General features: G+C 49.5%; 1 long non-coding RNA gene across 1 annotated transcript; it reads left to right on the top strand.

Moving 5' to 3' along the window:
- The first annotated feature begins 1,570 nt into the window (after window positions 1-1,570).
- On the top strand, window positions 1,571-5,435 carry LOC128931559 (uncharacterized). The gene is made up of 2 exons (XR_013532888.1): window positions 1,571-4,816; window positions 4,911-5,435. It is a non-coding gene; the product is annotated as an uncharacterized LOC128931559 (long non-coding RNA).
- Window positions 5,436-17,685: the final 12,250 nt, after the last annotated feature.

Raw genomic sequence — 17,685 nt, 5'->3', positions numbered from 1 at the left:
ACAGCTTAGTAAATAAGGGCTCAAGTGAGGAACGCGTTTCTTTCACTTAGAAAGAAAAGACAAATGCATGTAATAACAGTTACTGGCCAGGCACGGGGCTCACGCCTGTAATCCCAACACTTTGGGAAGCTGAGGCAGGTGGATCACCTGAGCCCAGGAGTTTGAGACCAGCCTGGCCAACATGGTGAAACCCCATCTCTACTAAAAATACAAAAATTAGCCGGGTGTGGTGGTGCTCACCTGTAATCCCAGCTCCTCAGGAAGCTGAGGCAGGAGAATCACTTGAACCTGGGAGGCGAAGGTTGCAGTGAGCTGAGATCATGCCACTGCACTCCAGCCTAGGCGAGAGAGCAAAACTCTGTCTCAAAAAAAATTAAAAATTAAAAAAAAGCATGATTATGAGAGCTGAGTTAAAAAAAAAAAAAAAAGGCAGGCATGGTAGCTCAACACCTGTAATCCCATCACTTTGGGAGGCAGAGGCAGGAGAATTACTTCAGGTCAGGAATTCGAGACCAGTTTTGTCAATGTAGGAAGACCTCACCTCTACAAAACAAAAACATTTTTTAAGATGACATCGCTAGTCATTAGAAAAATGTGAAGCAAAAGCACAATGAGATACCATTTCACATCCACTAACTAAGATGACTATAAACAAATAGACTGGGCCAGGCACAGTGGCTCACACTTTTAATCCCAGCACTTTGGGAGGCTGAGGTGGGCAGATCATGAGGCCAGGAGATCAAGATCATCCTGGCCAACAAGGTGAAACCCTGTCCCTACTAAAAATACAAAAAATTAGCTAGGCACGGCAGGGTACGTCTGCAGTCCCAGCTACTCAGGAGGCTGAGTCAGGATAATCGCTTGAACCCGGGAGGTAGAGGTTGCAGTGAGCCGAGATCGCACCACTGTACTCCAGCCTGGGAGACAGAGCCAGACCCCATCTCAAAAACAAACAAACAAAAAGACAAATAGACATGGCCAGGCGAGGTGGCTCACACCTATAATCTCAGCACTTTGGGAGGCTGAGGCGGGCAAATAACGAGATCAGGAGTTTGAGACCAGCCCAGCCAACATGGTGAAACCCTGTGTCTACTAAAAATACAAAAAATTAGCTGGGCATAGTGGCGGGTGTCTGTAATCCCAGCTACTCAGGAGGCTGAGGCAGAAGAATCACTTAAACCTGGAAAGCGGAGGTTGCAGTGAGCCAAGATCCCGCCACTGCACTCCAGCCTGGGCTACAGAAAAAAAATCTACAAAAGACAAATAGACTGATAATAAAAAATGCTGGTGAGGAGGGGAGAAATGGGAACACTCCTACATTGCTGGCAGGAATGTAAAATGGTATATGTTTGGAAAACTCTGCCCCTACCGCAAAATCTCTCTCTCTTTCCCTCCCCCACAAAGAGGCTCCCTTATCTCTCACTTTACATACCGGCCCTAGCCCTCCCTCCGCCCAGCTTCCCGCCCAGCAGTTCAAACTGACCAACAGTTGCCCACCACCTCGGCTTTTGGCTTCCCCACCCCCCAGCCCTTCAGCCCCCTATAAAACAACCCTGCTCCTCTGAGCGGCGCGGCCATTTTTCCTTTTCGTCCCGGCTGGTCCGCCCGGAGGCTCTTTCCTCTCAATAAAGCCTGAACTTAAGGAATTTCCTCTAGCCTGCGGTCCGGTTTTTTCCGAACGAGCTCAGTCTTCCCGCAGAGGGTAGGTCGGACAAATGGTGCCGGAAACCCGGGACGGGAGCTGAGGCCGTTGGCCCGGCCACGGCCCCCCTCCCCGACCTACCCAACACTGGCCCTGCCACCTCCACGTTCCGATTAAGGTAAGCCAAGTTTTTCTTGCTTTGCCTTCCCCCGCTTCCCGTCTCCTCTTCCTACGGCATGGTGCAGTTGCTCCCTCTCCGGCGTTCCGCACGGACTCCTTGCCTAGTCTCGGCCGAGCCAAGGTAGTCTTCCATTCCCGCTCCAGGAGCCTTCCGAGGGACAGCCGCCAGACGGGGGACGCCCCTCTGACCGCTTCCCTTTCCGTACTTAATTGTACTCCGGGGAATTTGCAACGAACGGGGACGCCTTTTCGTTGCATCTGCCCATCCGCGCCGGAGAGTCTGTAGCTGCGCCTGCCATGGGAAATTCGGAGTCCAAAATACCTCTGAGCACCCCCCTCGGGTGCTTGCTGCGAAATTTTACCAAATTGGGATATTCCCAAACCCTCAGAAAGAAAAAGCTTATTTTCCTGTCCCACGTGGCTTGGCCCCAATACAAACTCAGTAACCAGTCACATTGGCCCCCGACTGGCACTTTTGATTTCAACACCCTCCGAGATCTCGACGATTTTTGTCGCCGCATGGGCAAGGACAATGAAATTCCTTACGTCCAGGCTTTTTGGGACCTCCGTACCCACCCCAACCTATGTTCTTCCTGCTCCACCTACCAAATCCTCTTATCTCGAACCCCCCGTAAATCTTCCTCCACTACCTCTCCCCCTCCCTACTCCTCACCGGAGGATCTGCCTGAACATCTGTCCTCTCCTGCCAATCTCAGCAACCAGTCGCCATCAACGGCACGCCCTTCCCCCACTCCCTCTGCACCTCCTACCTCAGAGGCCATGCCTCGCTCTCCCTCTACTCCCTCCGAGCCCCCTCCCTCAGAGGCTGCACTTCCTCTTGCCTCTCCGGTGGCGGCCCACACCCGCTCCCACCAGCCAGCTATCCTGGCCCCACTCCGAGAAGTGGCAGGCGCTGAAGGTTTAATCAGGGTCCATGTTCCTTTCTCACTCCAAGACCTGTCCCAAATTGAGACACGTTTAGGATCCTTCTCAGCCAACCCGTCCACATATATTAAAGAATTCCAATACCTCACTCAAGCATAAGAAGCCCTAGTCTGGTATACTCGACTAGATCCAGCCTCCCAAAATGGGGCCACTGTATTAGCCTCCCATTTTATCTCCCAATCAGCACCCGACATAAGAAAGAAACTAAAGAAAGCAGAAGAGGGGCCAGAGACTCCCATCCAAGACCTGGTAAAAATGGCCTTTAAAGTATTCAATGCCAGGGAAGATGCGGCTGAGGCTGCCCGCCAAACTCACATGAAGCAGAAGGCTGCCCTCCAGACCCAAGCCCTAGTGGCGGCTCTAAGGCCGGCAGGGAACCAGAAGCCCAAGGCCGAAACCCATGCCCCTCCAGGGGCATGTTTCAAATGTGGAAAGGAAGGACACTGGTCCCGAGCCTGTCCACAACCACGGCCACCAACTAAGCCTTGCCCTGTCTGTCGGCTCCCGGGACACTGGAAGTCAGACTGCCCCAGCTTCCCCAGGGTGCCGGTTCCTCAAAACAGACACACTGGCGTTACGCAGCCGGCGGTCACCCTCAGTAGGGAGGAGCCTGCTTGCCAGGAGCCGACCTCCGAGGGAGCTCCGTTCCCCAGTCTACTAGGGCTGCTAGATGACTAGCGGGGCCCTGGCTTTCCGACTCCGGTTACCCTCGCCGAGCCTAGGGTCACAAGACATGGGGGCTACCTACTCCGCACTTCCTTCTTATTCTGGCCATCTCACCCCTTCCCAGGTCTTAGTCATGGGAATCGATGGGACCCCGAGTATCCCCTATCAAACCCCACCACTCATGTGCTCATATAACTCCACTCCCTTCACCCACTCCTTTTTAGTAATCCCCACCTGCCCAGTTCCCCTTCTGGGGTGAGACATCCTTTCAAAGCTGAAGGCCGTCATAACCTTCCCCACCGCCAGGCCACACAGCCTTTTTCTCCTAGCCCTCAATACTCTGCCTCAGAACTCCAGACCCTCCAGTCTACCCCCGGGGTACAGTTCAAGGATGACTGGGCCTTCAAGCATAACCTCCTCATCCTCCCTGAAAAGCAAAGGAAGTCCAGTCCTCATGTACTGTCTGCGTGAAAACTAATTCCCAGAGTTCCTGTCATCCCCGGCGCCAGCTTCATCAGCTACGCAGGTTCCTACCTGGCCAAGACTGGCAAATTGATTTCACCCATATGCCAAAGCACAAACAGTACCGGCATCTGCTAACCATTGTTGACACTTTTTCAGGCTGGATTGAAGCTTACCCCACAGCCTCTGAGTCTGCCGGGACAGTAGCCACTCATCTCATTCAAGACATCATCCCACGCTTTGGACTCCCAGCTACCATACAGTCAGACAACGGCCTAGCCTTTATCTCCAAAGTCACTAATGCCGTTTCTACCTCTCTAGGAATTCAGTAGAAGCTACATGCCGCCTACCATCCCCAGTCCTCTGGTAAGGTAGAACAGGCCAATGGCCTAATAAAGGAGCATCTGACCAAGCTCATGCTTGAGCTCCGCCAATCCTGGGTAACCTGACTTCCTATCGCCCTCACCAGAGTAAGAGCAAGCCCCCGGGGCCCATCACAGCTTAGCCCATTTGAGCTGCTGTATGGTTGCCCCTTCCTGCTTTCAACTCCCCCACCGCCAGAGACTACTCCTCTAGACAGCTACCTCCCCTACTTTACTCAGGATTAGGAGGAGGGGCACTAGTCCACTCTCACCTGGCCATAGCCCGACTGACCTCACAACTCCAAGCGGCTATTGATGACTCTACTGAGTCTTTAGCATCACTCCAACGACAGATCACCTCAGTTGCCCAAGTTGCCTTGCAGAACCGAAGAGCCCTGGACCTGCTCACTGCTGAATGAGGAGGGACCTGTATCTTCCTACAGGAAGAGTGCTGTTACTACATCAATGAATCCGGCCTAGTAGAAACCCGAATCGAGAGCCTCCAGAAACTCAAAACTAACCTGCAGAGTCAGAAGTTCTCGGCTGAAGCCACGGCGTGGTGGTCTTCCTCTATGTATACCCTCTTGTCACCATTGCTTGGGCCCCTAATAGCTGTTTGCCTAATCTTACTTATTGCTCCTTGCTTTCTACAGTTCCTATAGCGGCGCTTTCAAGAACTGACTCGAGTCACCATCCACCAGATGCTGCTCCAACCCTACCCTGAACGAGTGCAAGAAACAGACCTCTCCCCGAACATCCAGGCTCGTTAAGAAAAGAGACCTCTTCAGAACCCCCATCGACCCTTGTCAGCAGGAAGTAGCTAGAGAGACAACCGACGCCCCTGACCCCCTCTTTTTCTTTTCTTTAAGGAGTCGGGAATGTTTGGAAAACTCTGCCCCTACCGCAAAATCTATCTCTCTTTCCCTCCCCCACAAAGAGGCTCCCTTATCTCTCACTTTACATACCGGCCCTAGCCCTCCCTCCGCCCAGCTTCCCGCCCAGCAGTTCAAACTGACCAACAGTTGCCCACCACCTCGGCTTTTGGCTTCCCCACCCCCCAGCCCTTCAGCCCCCTATAAAACAACCCTGCTCCTCTGAGCGGCGCGGCCATTTTTCCTTTTCGTCCCGGCTGGTCCGCCCGGAGGCTCTTTCCTCTCAATAAAGCCTGAACTTAAGGAATTTCCTCTAGCCTGCGGTCCGGTTTTTTCCGAACGAGCTCAGTCTTCCCGCAGAGGGTAGGTCGGACAGTATAGCTGTGTTGGAAAACAGTTTCTCAGAAAGCCAAACAAAAAGTTCCCATATGACCCAGCAATTCCACTCCTATATATACCCAAGAGAAATAAAAACATATGTCCACACAAAAATTTGTATGAGGCCCAGTTGTAGTGGGTCACGCCTGTAATCCCAGCATTTTGGGAGGTCGAGGCCAGTAGATCACCTGAGGTCAGGAGCTTGAGAGTAGCCTGGCCAAAATGGTGAACCCCATCTCTAGGGAAAATGGCAAAATTAGGCATGGTAGAAGGGTGTAATCCCAGCTGCTCAGGAGGCTAAAGTGGGTGGATCACTTGAACCAGGGAGGTGGAGGTTGCAGTGAGCCAAGACTGCACCACTGCACTCCAGCCTGGGTGACAGAGCAAAACTCTGTCTCAAAAAAAAAAAAAAAAAAAAAAGTATATGCCAACATTTACGGCAGCATTATTATTATTATTATTTTTTTTTTTTTTTTTGAGACGGAGTCTCACCGTCACCCAGGCTGGAGTACAGTGTGTGTGATCTCAGCTCACTGCAACCTCCACCTCCCAAGTTTAAGCGATTCTCCCATCTCAGTCTCCTGAGTAGCTGGGACTACAGGTATGCATCAACACACCCAGCTAATTTTTTGTATTTTTAGTAGAAACAGGGTTTCATCATATTGGCCAGGCTGGGCTTTTGACCTCGCGATCTGCCTGCCACAGCCTCCCTGAGTGCTGGGATTGCAGGCGTGAGCCACCAGGCCCAGCCTATAGCAGCATTATTTATAATAGCTAAAAAAAAAAAAAAAGAAATAACCCAAATTCCAAAAAGAAATAATTCAGATGTTCATCAACTGGTTAATGGATATAGACCACTTGGTATGATAAAATATGGTTTGGCCATAAGAAGAAACAAAGTACCATTCATGCTACAACATGGATGAAACTTAAAAACATTATGCTAACTGAAAAAAGCCAGACGCGAAAGAGCATATATTGCAAAAGTCTACTTATATGAAATGCCAATGATAGGTAAGTCTATAGAGTCAAAAAGTAAATTTATGGTTGCCCAGGCATGGGGATTTGGGGAGTAATAAAGAGTGGCTGCTAATGTCTGTGGGGTTTCTTTTTAAGGTGATGAAAATGTTTTAAAATTGTCCTTATGAACTCTTTCAATATATTAAGCACTATTAAATTGTAAACTCTAAATGGGTGAGTTTTATGGTCAATAAAGCTATTAAAACACAATCCAGGGGCTGAGATAAAACGAGAAGAAAAAACAATCCATATCGTGTCTGTTTATAATTTCCTTTTTTTCTATAACCCACCCTCCAATCCTCCCCTTTTTTTTTTTTGAGACAAGATCTTGCTCAGTCGCCCAGGCTGGAGTGCAGTACCTGATAACAGCTCACTACAATAAGCTGAAAATTGTAATATTAGTAGAATAACTACAGCTTTTATGTTTATTGGCTCCTTCTCCTCAACTTAGAATTTTTGGGTTTTTTTTGAGACAGAGTCTCACTCTGTCATCCAGGCTGTAGTACAGGGGCTCAACCTCAGCTCACAGCAACCTCCAACTCCCAGATTCAAGCAGTTCTCCCACCTCAGCCTCCCAAGCAGCTGGGATTACAGGCAACTGCCACCATACCTGGCTAATTTTTTGTATTTTTAGTAGAGACGGGGTTTTGCCATGTTGGCCAGCCTGGTCTTGAATTCCTGACCTCAGATGATCCACCCACCTCAGTCTCCCCAAGTGCTGGGATTACAGGGGTGAACCACCATGCCCAGCCCAACTTATAAATATTTTGACATTAAAATTGGCTTTGCAAAATTATGACAGTAAGAGAAATCTGACATAGTTGATTCCATCTTGCTTCTGACCTCCAAGTTGTCCTTGGTCATTTCTGTGCATAGGCCAAGCTAACCTTGGGAAGAATCTAGTTTATAATTTAACTTGAAAGCAAGGATGATAACAGTCCCTCCCTAAAACTAACACCCTCCTTGCTCAGGGACCAAAACCAGCCTTAGCAAGGCAGTTTTTTTGTTTGTTTTGTTTGTTTGTTTTTTTGAGACAGAGTTTCGCTCTTGTTACCCCCAGGCTGGAGTGCAATGGTGGGATCTTGGCTCACCGCAACCTCCGCCTCCTGGGTTCAGGCAATTCTCCTGCCTCAGCCTCCTGAGGAGCTGGGATTACAGGCACGCACCACCGTGCCCAGCTAATTTTTTGTATTTTTAGTAGAGACAGGGTTTCACTGTGTTGACCAGGATGGTCTCCATCTCTTGACCTTGTGATCCACCCACCTGGGCCTCCCAAAGTGCTAGGATTACAGGCATGAGCCACCATGCCCAGCCTAGCAAGACAGTTTTTTTTTTTAAGACAGAGTCTTGCTCTGTTGCCCAGGCTGCAGTGCAGTGGTGCAATCTCAGCTCACTTCAACCTCTGCCTCCCAGGTTCAAGCGATTCTCCTGCCTCAGCTTCTTAAGTAGCTGGGAATACAGGTGCATGCTACCATGCCCAGAAAATTTTTTTATTTTTAGTAGATGGTGTTTCACCATATTGGCAAGGCTGGTCTTGAACTCCTGACCTCAGGTGATCCACCTACCTCAGCCTCCGAAAATGCTAGGATTACAGGCATGAAGGCTGCAAAAATAGGATTATGGGAGGGACTTGAGTTCTGCTAAAATATAGGAGTAGTTTCTATAATCTCTTACTGCCCAGGAATCATGTGACCAGAGATCACAAGATTTGTGACTTCCATAGATAACATCATCATGTAAAACCTAAGATTGGTTTTTAAAGATTTTCTTCAGACTGACCCCACCTAGACTCATGACTCATGACTCAACTGATCCTTTGGTCCATGAGAGCTGGACTCAGTGCAGGAGGATTGTTTTCCACATCCCTATAATCTTATCCTCAACCAATCAGTAGCACTCATTCCCTAGTCTCCTGCCCAACAAATTGTCCATAAAAATTCTAACCTCTGAGCCTTCAGGGAAACTGATTTGAGTGTTAGCTTTAGTTGAGCCTCACGGGCTGGCTTTGTGCCAATCAAACTCTCTACTGCAATGCTGTCCAGTGAATTGGTTTTGTCTGTGCAGCAAGCAGGACAAACCCTTCTGGCGATTATAAGGTTGCTTCAATCTTAAAAGAAAAAAAATATCGCCTACTTCTTTATCTCATTGTTCTTTAATTGGTGTCCTTTCTTCCCACCTCATTAACCAATGCAGTCTGATTTCCATCACCATGGCCCCTACCTGAAACTATTCATATGGAGGTTAAAATGGCCTTCAGGCCAAGCATGGTGGTTCGCGCCTGTAATCCCAGCACTTTGGGAGACTCAGGTTGATGGATCACCTGAAGCTGGGAATTCAAGACAGGCCTGGCCAACATGGCAAAACCATGTCTCTACTAAATACAAAAAAAAAAAAAAAAATTGGCTGGGCGTGATGGCAAAGGCCTGTACTCTCAGCAGCTCAGGAGGCTGAGGCATGAGAATTGCTTGAGCCTGGAAGGCAGAGGCTGCAGTGAGCCAAGATTGTGCCACTGTACTCCAGCCTGGGCAACAGAGTGGAATCTGTCTCAAAAATAAATAAATAAATGACCAAATCCAAGGGATTCAGTCCCTATCTTTTTTTTTTTTTTTTTTTTTTTTTAGAGATGGGCTTTCATCATGTTTGTCAGGAGGCTGGTCTCAAACTTCTGACCTCGTGATCCACCAACCTCAGCCTCCCAAAGTGCTGAGATTACAGGCATGAACCACCGTGCCCAGTCTCAGTCCCCATCTTGACCTTTTGGGATAATTCTTCACTGTTACACCCTTCTGGAAGCTGTTTCCTTCCCCCTCCATCCCCCGCTTTTTATTTATTTATTTATTTATTTAACTGCTCATTCCCTAGAGGCACATATAGAAGCTGTTTCCTTTCTCTTATAAACCAACAAGTATCAGAGACAGGTCTCAATCAATTTAGTTTATTTTGCCAAGGTTAAGGACACCCTAGAGGGGACAGAGGGAGGGTATGGTAATCCACACGTTGCAAAAGAAAAGGAGCAGGGAGGGAATGGTCAATTACATATTCGTCTCATGCTCAGTAAATGGGCACTTTACATATGATAAGGTGAATATAGAGTAGCTACCTGTGGAAATAGTTAACATTTTATCTGTAGGTATATGCTTAGGAACAAAAGCAAGTCAGTTTCTTGTATGACTTAGCTTTCAGCTTAATTTTTTAATTTTGGCAGAGTGAACTGGGGTCCCAAGCTTATTTTCCTTTCATATACTCTCAAGACACCAGTCTCTCTCCTTGTTCTCCTCTGGCCAAGTCTCAAGTCTCTTTCCCTTCTGCCAACTCCTTAAAGGTACAAGTTTCATAGGATTTTCATCCCTAATGTTTTTTCAGTTCCACTCAAAAGACCTTTTTGTGGGCGAATTCATTAGCCATGGCTTTGATTACTGAACTTCCAACAGAATTTTGCCCTGACCCTGCTATGAACCTTAGGGTCACAGTTTATTCTTACTTATTTATGTATTTGTCTATTTATTTATTGAGACTGGTTCTGGCACTGTCGCCCAGGCTGGGCAATGGCATGATTATAGCTCACTGCAGCCTGGAATTCCTGGGCTCAAAGGATCCTCCTACCTTAGCCTCATGAGTAGTTGGGAATACCAACACACATCACCACATTGGGACTAATTTTTTTTTAATTTTTTTGAGATGGAGTCTCATTCTCTCCCAGGCTGGGGTGCAGTGGCGCAATCTTGCCTCACTGCAACCTCCTCCTCCTGGGTTCAAGTGAATCTCCTGCCTTAGCCTCCGGAGCAGCTGGGACTACAAGGCTCGCGCCACCACGCCCAGCTAATTTTTTGTGTTTTTAGTAGAGACATGGTTTCACCATGTTAACCAGGATGGCCTCGATCTCCTGACCTCCTGATGCACCTGCCTCAGCCTCTCAAAGTGCTAGGATTACAGGCATGAGTCACCGCACCGGGACAAATTAAAAAAACATTTTTTTAGAGACAAGGTCTCACTATATTGCCCAGGTTAGTCTCAAACTCCAGGCCTCAAGTCATCCTTCCACCTCATGTACCAAAGTGGTGGGATTACAGGAGTAAGCCACCATGCCTGGCCCATAGTCTCAATAGTTTATAAAGTGACTCCACCTTTGTAAACACCTTTGTGATATGTTCCATGGACACATCACAATGACATGTTCACATATCAACTCACTATCTTCCCCTGAGAGTAGCATCTCCACCTGTTATCCCCATTTGGTTCCATTATTCATCAGTTACCAAAGTCATCACTAGATTCTATTATCTCCTTCCTTAGCCCCTAGATTCAACCTCATTCAACCCTATGGTTCTGTCTCTTTCATAGTTTTTAAATCCATCTCCTTTCCACCATCCTGCCCCCAATTTATTTATTTGGGAGGTATCATCCAGGGAAGAAAAGGGATGTGCATCAGAATCACCTGCGTAATGTTCTTAAGGAAACATACAGACCCAGTTTGGTGGCTCACACCTGTAATCCTAGTGCTTTCGGAGTGAAGGCGGGATGATCGCTTGAGGCCAGGCATTTGAGGCCAACCTGGGCAACACAGCCAGACCCTGTCTCTACAGAAAATTTAAATAATCACTTGGGCATGATGTGTCCGACCTACCCTCTGCGGGAAGACTGAGCTCGTTCGGAAAAAACCGGACCGCAGGCTAGAGGAAATTCCTTAAGTTCAGGCTTTATTGAGAGGAAAGAGCCTCCGGGCAGGCCAGCCGGGACGAAAAGGAAAAATGGCCGCGCCGCTCAGAGGGGCAGGGTTGTTTTATAGGGGGCTGAAGGGCTGGGGGGTGGGGAAGCCAAAAGCCGAGGTGGTGGGCAACTGTTGGTCAGTTTGAACTGCTGGGCGGGAAGCTGGGCGGCGGGAGGGCTAGGGCCGGTATGTAAAGTGAGAGATAAGGGAGCCTCTTTGTGGGGGAGGGAAAGAGAGAGAGATTTTGCGGTAGGGGCAGAGTTTTCCAAACATTCCCGACTCCTTAAAGAAAAGAAAAAGAGGGGGTCAGGGGCGTCGGTTGTCTCTCTGGCTACTTCCTGCTGACAAGGGTCGACGGGGGGTTCTGAAGAGGTTTCTTTTCCTAAGGAGCCTGGAGGTTTGGGGAGAGGTCTGTTTCTTGCACTCGTTCAGGGTGGGGTTGGAGCAGCATCTGGTGGATGGTGACTCCAGTCAGTTCTTGAAAGAGCCGCTGTAGGAACTGGAGAAAGCAAGGAGCAATAAGTAAGATTAGGCAAACAGCTATTAGGGGCCCAAGCAATGGTGACAAGAGGGTATACATAGAGGAAGACCACCACGCTGTGGCTTCAGCCGAGAACTTCTGACTCTACAGGTTAGTTTTGAGTTTCTGGAGGCTCTCGATTCGGGTTTCTACTAGGCCGGATTCATTGATGTAGTAACAGCACTCTTCTTGTAGGAAGATACAGGTCCCTCCTCGTTCAGCAGTGAGCAGGTCCAGGGCTCTTCGGTTCTGCAAGGCAACTTGGGCAACTGAGGTGATCTGTCATTGGAGTGATGCTAAAGACTCAGTAGAGTCATTAATAGCTGCTTGGAATTGCGAGGTCAGTCGGGCTATAGCCAGGTGAGAGTGGACTAGTGCCCCTCCTCCTAATCCTGAGTAAAGTAGGGGAGGTAGCTGTCTAGAGGAGTAGTCTCTGGCGGTGGGGGAGTTGAAAGCAGGAAGGGGCAACCATACAGCAGCTCAAATGGGCTAAGCTGTGATGGGCCCCGGGGGCTTGCTCTTACTCTGGTGAGGGCGATAGGAAGTCAGGTTACCCAGGATTGGCGGAGCTCAAGCATGAGCTTGGTCAGATGCTCCTTTATTAGGCCATTGGCCCGTTCTACCTTACCAGAGGACTGGGGATGGTAGGCGGCATGTAGCTTCTACTGAATTCCTAGAGAGGTAGAAACGGCATTAGTGACTTTGGAGATAAAGGCTAGGCCGTTGTCTGACTGTATGGTAGCTGGGAGTCCAAAGCGTGGGATGATGTCTTGAATGAGATGAGTGGCTACTGTCCCGGCAGACTCAGAGGCTGTGGGGTAAGCTTCAATCCAGCCTGAAAAAGTGTCAACAATGGTTAGCAGATGCCGGTACTGTTTGTGCTTTGGCATATGGGTGAAATCAATTTGCCAGTCTTGGCCAGGTAGGAACCCGCGTAGCTGATGAAGCTGGCGCCGGGGATGACAGGAACCCTGGGAATTAGTTTTCACGCAGACAGTACATGAGGACTGATCTTCCTATATGGTACTGAGGAAGCTGTGGGGGTGAAAAAGTGGGTTGAGGAACTGGTATAAGGCTTTAGGCCCAATGTGGAGTGAATTATGGATGTCTTGGATTATCTGGTACCTTTGCTTTTCAGGGAGGATGAGGAGGTTATGCTTGAAGGCCCAGTCATCCTTGAACTGTACCCCGGGGGTAGACTGGAGGGTCTGGAGTTCTGAGGCAGAGTATTGAGGGCTAGGAGAAAAAGGCTGTGTGGGCTGGCGGTGGGGAAGGTTATGACGGCCTTCAGCTTTGAAAGGATGTCTCACCCCAGAAGGGGAACTGGGCAGGTGGGGATTACTAAAAAGGAGTGGGTGAAGGGAGTGGAGTTATATGAGCACATGAGTGGTGGGGTTTGATAGGGGATACTCGGGGTCCCATCGATTCCCATGACTAAGACCTGGGAAGGGGTGAGATGGCCAGAATAAGAAGGAAGTGCGGAGTAGGTAGCCCCCATGTCTTGTGACCCTAGGCTCGGCGAGGGTAACCGGAGTCGGAAAGCCAGGGCCCCGCTAGTCATCTAGCAGCCCTAGTAGACTGGGGAACGGAGCTCCCTCGGAGGTCGGCTCCTGGCAAGCAGGCTCCTCCCTACTGAGGGTGACCGCCGGCTGCGTAACGCCAGTGTGTCTGTTTTGAGGAACCGGCACCCTGGGGAAGCTGGGGCAGTCTGACTTCCAGTGTCCCGGGAGCCGACAGATAGGGCAAGGCTTAGTTGGTGGCCATGGTTGTGGACAGGCTCGGGACCAGTGTCCTTCCTTTCCACATTTGAAACATGCCCCTGGAGGGGCATGGGTTTCGGCCTTGGGCTTCTGGTTCCCTGCCGGCCTTAGAGCCGCCACTAGGGCTTGGGTCTGGAGGGCAGCCTTCTGCTTCATGCGAGTTTGGCGGGCAGCCTCAGCCGCATCTTCCCTGGCATTGAATACTTTAAAGGCCATTTTTACCAGGTCTTGGATGGGAGTCTCTGGCCCCTCTTCTGCTTTCTTTAGTTTCTTTCTTATGTCGGGTGCTGATTGGGAGATAAAATGGGAGGCTAGATCTAGTCGAGTGTACCGGACTAGGGCTTCTTATGTTTGAGTGAGGTATTGGAATTCTTTAATATAGGTGGACGGGTTGGCTGAGAAGGATCCTAAACGTTTCTCAATTTGGGACAGGTCTTGGAGTGAGAAAGGAACATGGACCCTGACTAAACCTTCTGCGCCTGCTAGTTCTCGGAGTGGGGCCAGGATAGCTGGCTGGTGAGAGCGGGTGTGGGCCGCCACCGGAGAGGCAAGAGGAAGTGTGGCCTCTGAGGGAGGGGGCTCGGAGGGAGTAGAGGGAGAGCGAGGCATGGCCTCTGAGGTAGGAGGTGCAGAGGGAGTGGGGGAAGGGCGTGCCGTTGATGGCGACTGGTTGCTGAGATTGGCAGGAGAGGACAGATGTTCAGGCAGATCCTCCGGTGAGGAGTAGGGAGGGGGAGAGGTAGTGGAGGAAGATTTACGGGGGGTTCGAGATAAGAGGATTTGGTAGGTGGAGCAGGAAGAACATAGGTCGGGGTGGGTACGGAGGTCCCAAAAAGCCTGGACGTAAGGAATTTCATTGTCCTTGCCCGCGCGGCGACAAAAATCGTCGAGATCTCGGAGGGTGTTGAAATCAAAAGTGCCAGTCGGGGGCCAATGTGACTGGTTACTGAGTTTGTATTGGGGCCAAGCCACGTGGGACAGGAAAATAAGCTTTTTCTTTCTGAGGGTTTGGGAATATCCCAATTTGGTAAAATTTCGCAGCAAGCACCCGAGGGGGGTGCTCAGAGGTATTTTGGACTCCGAATTTCCCATGGCAGGCGCAGCTACAGACTCTCCGGCGCGGATGGGCAGATGCAACGAAAAGGCGTCCCCGTTCGTTGCAAATTCCCCGGAGTACAATTAAGTACGGAAAGGGAAGCAGTCAGAGGGGCGTCCCCCGTCTGGCAGCTGTCCCTCGGAAGGCTCCTGGAGCCGGAATGGAAGACTACCTTGGCTCGGCCGAGACTAGGCAAGGAGTCCGTGCGGAACGCTGGAGGGAGCAACTGCACCATGCCGTAGGAAGAGGAGACGGGAAGCGGGGGAAGGCAAAGCAAGAAAAACTTGGCTTACCTTAATCGGAACGTGGAGGTGGCAGGGCCAGTGTTGGGTAGGTCGGGGAGGGGGGCCGTGGCCGGGCCAACGGCCTCAGCTCCCGTCCCGGGTTTCCGGCACCATTTGTCCGACCTACCCTCTGCGGGAAGACTGAGCTCGTTCGGAAAAAACCGGACCGCAGGCTAGAGGAAATTCCTTAAGTTCAGGCTTTATTGAGAGGAAAGAGCCTCCGGGCAGGCCAGCCGGGACGAAAAGGAAAAATGGCCGCGCCGCTCAGAGGGGCAGGGTTGTTTTATAGGGGGCTGAAGGGCTGGGGGGTGGGGAAGCCAAAAGCCGAGGTGGTGGGCAACTGTTGGTCAGTTTGAACTGCTGGGCGGGAAGCTGGGCGGCGGGAGGGCTAGGGCCGGTATGTAAAGTGAGAGATAAGGGAGCCTCTTTGTGGGGGAGGGAAAGAGAGAGAGATTTTGCGGTAGGGGCAGAGTTTTCCAAACATGATGGTGCATGCCTGTAGTCTCAGCTGCTTGGGAGGCTGAGGCAGGAGAATCGTTTGAGCCCAGATATTGGAGGTTATAGTGAGCTATCATCTCACCACTGCACTCCAGCCTAGATGACAAAAAGAAACCTCTCAAAAAATTTAATAAAAAATGAACTAATAACCAATACATACCCTGCCCCATCTCCAGAGTTTCTGAACCTGTATACACTCTTCCTCATCGTCACTGTCCTTATCCATTTCAACACTGCTGGTAGAATGATCCAATAATCCTTCAAGAATGCAATTGTGTTAGTACAACCTGTCTGTTTAGCCTTTCAGTGGGTCCACAGAACCTTCAGGATAAAGTCCAAACTCCTCTCAAAGCTGTCACCTTGGGTTCTTGCCCACGGCTTCCACCTCATCTGCTGCCACTCCCTGTGAGCACCCCACATTCAACCCTTATCAAATTGTAGTACATGCTGTTCCTGGAACACACCTTCTTTCCTTGCCTTAGTGTTCTCTTCTCTGTGGATATCCTCTGTGATACCTCTCCACTTGGCAGTCACTTTTTCAAAAAGCCTCTCCTGACTCTAGGCAATTAGGTATTTATGTCAGAGGTGCTGGAACCAGAGCAACTCCATCTTGAATGGAGGCTGAGACCTACTGGGCTGCATTGTCAGGAGGTTAGGGGTTTCTAACACAGGATGAGATAGGAGGTCGGCACAAGATATAGATCAGCTGATGAAAGAGGATTTGATAAAGAAACCAGCCAGCCGAGTGCCTTGGCTCACGTCTGTAATCCCAACACTTTGGGAGGCCAAGGTGGACAAATCACAAGGTCAGGAGTATGAGACCAGCCTGGCTAATATAATGAAACCACATCTCTACTACAAATTTAGTTGAATGTGGTGGCACGTGCCTGTAGTCCCAGCTACTCAGAAGGCTGAGGCAGGAGAATCGCTTGACCCCAGGAGGCAGAGGATGCAATGAGCCAAGATGGCGCCTTTGCACTACAGCCTGGGTGACAGAGGGAGACTCCATCTTTAAAAAAAAAGAAAGAGAAAAGAAAAAAAAAAGAAACCAGCCAAAACCCACCACAGCCAAGACAGTGATGAAGGTGACCTCTGGTTGTCCTCACTGCTCATAGTGTACTAATTGTAATGCATTAGCATGATAAAAGACACTCCCACCAGTATCGTGATAGTTTGTTTTTTTTTTCTGAGACGGAGTTTTGCTCTTGTTGCCCAGGCTAGAGTGCAAAGGTGCAGTCTTGGCTCACTACAAACTCCGCCTGCTGAGTAGCAATTCTCCTGCCCCAGCCTCCGGAGTAGCTAAAATTACAGGCATGCAACACCACACCTGGCTAATTTTTTTTTGTACTGTTAATAGAGATGGGGTTTCTCCATGTTGGTCAGGCTGGTCTCGAACTCTCAACCTCAGGTGATCCACCCACCTTGGTCTCCCAGAGTGTTGGGATTACAGGCCTGTGCTACTGCACTGGCCCTCCCCAATATTTTATTATGAAACTCTCCAAATATTTGGGGGGGAAATAATTGTAAGTGAACACTCATGCCGGGACTCAGAAACCGATACCCCAAAATATGGGGCTTTGACTTGCTGAATGAACTGAAGCCTCGAGGTCTCTCTGACCTCACTGTCCTGTACCATCTCTCCCAAAGCACAAGAGGAAGATGAAGCTCCTTTATCTGGCTACAATCCAGACTCACCAAAAGGAACAACTTGTTTTTCCTTCCCTCCCTGTAAGACCAAAAATATAATCACCTGAACAGACCCCTTGGTGCAAGTTCATCCCTGTGCCCTGATCCATCCACTTTTCCCTATTTATCCCCTCAACAGAATGCCTCAGCTCCCCTCTCCCCAAATCTGTTTTCCAGGATGATAGACAAGCTTCTGAACCCCGTTGTGTGTGGGAAATCACTGTGTGATTCTCCCTGAGCAAATGTTAATGAATGTATGTGCCTTTTCTCCTCCCATTAATCTGCCTTTTGTGAGTTGATTTTTCAGCGAACTTCAGAAGGCAAAGGGAACATTTTTGCCATAGTCTCTATACCCATGTATACCCACCACCTAGATTCAAAATCAGCATTGCTATATTTGCAAAAAACTTTTTATAGGCTAATTTTATCACCTTTTAAAAAAATGTTCTTTTTACAACTACTGCTCCTTGTGAAGCAGGGCTACCCCATAGGCAGCGTGCCTAGAGTGGCTTATTATCACCTTTTTTTTTTTTTTTTTTTTTGAGATGGAGTTTCCCTCTTTCCCAGGCTGGAGTGCAGTGGCACGATCTTGGCTCACTGCAACCT

The sequence above is a fragment of the Callithrix jacchus genome, chromosome 3, assembly GCF_049354715.1.
Source record: "Callithrix jacchus isolate 240 chromosome 3, calJac240_pri, whole genome shotgun sequence".
In the NCBI taxonomy this organism is placed as follows: Eukaryota; Metazoa; Chordata; class Mammalia; order Primates; family Cebidae; genus Callithrix; species Callithrix jacchus.
Note: the sequence above shows the minus strand (reverse complement) of the source record. Positions and strands in the feature narration are given on the sequence as shown.